This window comes from Macaca thibetana, chromosome 5 (genome assembly GCF_024542745.1).
Source record: "Macaca thibetana thibetana isolate TM-01 chromosome 5, ASM2454274v1, whole genome shotgun sequence".
Classification (NCBI taxonomy): domain Eukaryota; kingdom Metazoa; phylum Chordata; class Mammalia; order Primates; family Cercopithecidae; genus Macaca; species Macaca thibetana.
Genome location: NC_065582.1, coordinates 159341609 through 159344757, shown reverse-complemented (window position 1 = coordinate 159344757; position 3149 = coordinate 159341609). Strand labels below are relative to the sequence as shown.

General features: G+C 36.3%; 1 pseudogene; it reads left to right on the top strand.

The window, feature by feature from the left end:
• The first annotated feature begins 1537 nt into the window (after positions 1-1537).
• On the top strand, positions 1538-2545 carry LOC126954355 (immunoglobulin-binding protein 1-like; annotated as a pseudogene).
• The last annotated feature ends 604 nt before the right edge of the window (positions 2546-3149 follow it).

Here is a 3149-nt window from a genome sequence, read left to right as displayed (position 1 = left end):
TTCTGAGGCTCAAATCTAAGGAAATTAGCAATGGATAAGTGCTTAAATAAAGTGTGAATGGAGTTATGCCTGTTTTCCTTTTCTACTATGGATATCGGGTGGAAGAAAAAAACTTATGACTGGCAATGTGGACTTACTGTTTTAGGATTAATATTTTTTCAGAATCGTTTCTACTGTAAATCTGTGTGTTGAGAAACTTTTTTCCCTGAATCTCAAAAGATACAAGTGAGCAATTCTCACTGTGAAATTGGATTAAAACAGGGCATTGACTTGTACTTTATGTATTTTTCTCTTTATATATTTTGAATCCTGTATTAATTGAATATTTTAAAATGTGTATATCAATTACATATAAATGTACATGCATACACGATACACACAATTTTATTTGCACCTTACTGAAATCACTTTGTTTTTCTTGACTTTTTACACTTTTATATCAATGTTATTGTAATTAAGTGAAGCTAATTGTGTTAGAACAATTCACCAGTTACTAATCTTGAAAGTTAACTTAAGGCAACTTAAAAGCACAATGAGCCAGTAGAAACATTTTAAGTTCGGTTCAGTGGATTTAATTATATAGAAAACCAATTATTAACTTTTAATTTAAAGGTATTTCTAAGTATCTTCCTGTCTTCTCTAGAAATACATTTCTGAATATTTATTTTCGAAACATTGCTGATATGATGATTACGAATTATTCTCCTTTTTACTATGAGCAACTGGATGCTGATAGATTGGAAAATCTAGAGGAAATGAATAAATTCTTAGATATATATGACTTACCAAGATTGATCCATGAAGAAATCTAGAACCTGAAAACACCAATAACAAGTAACAAGATTAAAGCCATAATAAAGTCTCCCAGTAAAGCAAAGCCTGGGACCCGATGGCTTCATTACCCAACCATTTCAAGAAGAACTAATATCAATCCTATTCAAACTATTCTGAAAAATAGAGGAGGAGTGAATTTAACATCCCTTCATGATAAAATTCAACATCCCTTCATGATACAAAATAAAAAAAAAAAAACCCTCAGAAAAACAAGGCATAGAGGGAACCTACCTCAATACAATAAAAACCATATATAACAGACTAACGGAAAGCCTTTCCCCTAAGATCTGGAACACGACAAGGAGGCCCATTATCATTACTGTATTAAACATATTATTGGAAGTTCTAGCTAGAGCAATCAGATAAGAGAAATAAATAAAAGACATCCAAACTGGAAAAGGAGAAATCAAGTTATCTTTGTTTGCAGATGATATGATCTTATATTTGGGAAAAACAGAAGACTCCCCTGAAAAGCTATTAGAACTAATTAACAAATTCAGTAAAGTTACAGGGTACAAAATCAACATACAAAAATAAGTAGCATTTCTACATCCCCACATTGAACAATCTGAAAAAGAAATAAAGAAGTAATCTTATTTACAATAACCACAAATAAAAGTAAATGCCTAGGAATTAAATTAACCAAAGAAGTGAAAGATCTCTATAATAAAAACTATAACACACTCACGGCTCCCTCCCCAAGATGGCTGCTGAAGACAAGCTACGGCTGCTGTGGCTCCCTAAGCTGTTCAAAATTGACAAACAGCTTCTGGATGAAGTAGAAGTAGCTACTGAACCTGTCAGTTCCTGGATAGTCCAGGAGAAGGTGATCAAGGGCCTGGACCTCCGTGAGAAGGCTGCCAAAATGTTACCAAAGCTTGACTCATTCATCCAAAATGAAGATTTGTAAGAGATTGCTTCCACCGACCTGAAGTGCCTGTTGGTGCCCTCAGCATGAAGCAAGTCGACCCCAGCAAGCGTCTAGATCATTTGCAGCGGGCTCCAAAACACTTTATAAACTACTTTACTCAGTGCCATTACTCTCATGTGGCAGAGTTTGAGCTGCCCCAAACTGAGAACAGCTCAGCTGAAAATCACACTGCTAATTCCTCCATGGCTTATCCTAGCCTCATTTCTATGGCATCTCAAAGACAGGCTAAAATAGAGAGAGACAAGCAGAAGAAGGAGTTGGAGCATAGGTTGTCTGCAATGAAATCTACTGCGGAAAGTGGTCAATCAGATGATGGACGTGTTCGTGAATATTATGTTCTTCACCTTCAGAATTGGTTTGGTATCAGCTTAGAAGAGATTGAGAGCATTGACCAGGAAATAAAGATCCTGAGAGAAAGAGACTCTCCAAGTGAGCCCTCAATTTCTAACACATCTCGCCTGCAGAGGCCTCCAGTGAAACCCTTCATTCTCACCAGGAACATGTCCAAGCCAAAGTATTTGGAGCTGGTTTTCAAGTCTGGCAACTGTGATGGTGACTGACTGTTATGAACAACATTGGAAATACGGAATGGAGTGTTACCAAATCAGGAAATAGCCACGGCAACATCAGAGGAATTCAGAAAAGCAACTCAGCAACAGGAAGATCAAGAAGAAAAGGAGGAAGAGAGTGATGAAATAAACACTCTACAGAGCTTGGGAATGGGATGACTGGAAGGACATCCATCCTAGGGTCAACGGCAACCAATAGAACATGGGCTGATCTTCCCACAATGTGACAGGACTGCAGGGTGCACAACCTCCCTGGCCAAGGAAAACCATGCAGTCTTCCCCTCCCCGGGCTCCCACTTCAGCTGTGTACAATGAAGTCAAAGATGCTAAACCTTACTTTGCATTTAATAAAGTGTCAAGTGATTTAAAAATGATAGTAATAAATAAGTAAATAATAAAACACTCATGAAAGAAATTGAAGACATACAAAAAATGAAAAGATATTCCATGTTAATGGATTGGAAGAATCAATATTGTTAAAATGTCCATACCACCCAAAACAATCTACAGAATCAATGCAATCCTTATCAAAATACCAATGATATTCTTCACACAAATAGAAAAAAAATCCTAAAATTTAAATGAAACCACAAACAACTCAGAATAGACAAAGCTATTCTGAGACAAAAAACAAAACTGGAGGAATCACATTACCTAATTTCAAATTATACTACAGAACTATATTAACCCAAACAGCATGGTACTGGCACAAAAACAGACAGAGACAAATGGAACAGAATAGAGAACCTAGAAACGAAGCCACAAACCTACAGTGAACTCATTTTAAACAAAGGTGCCAAAAACATACATTGAGG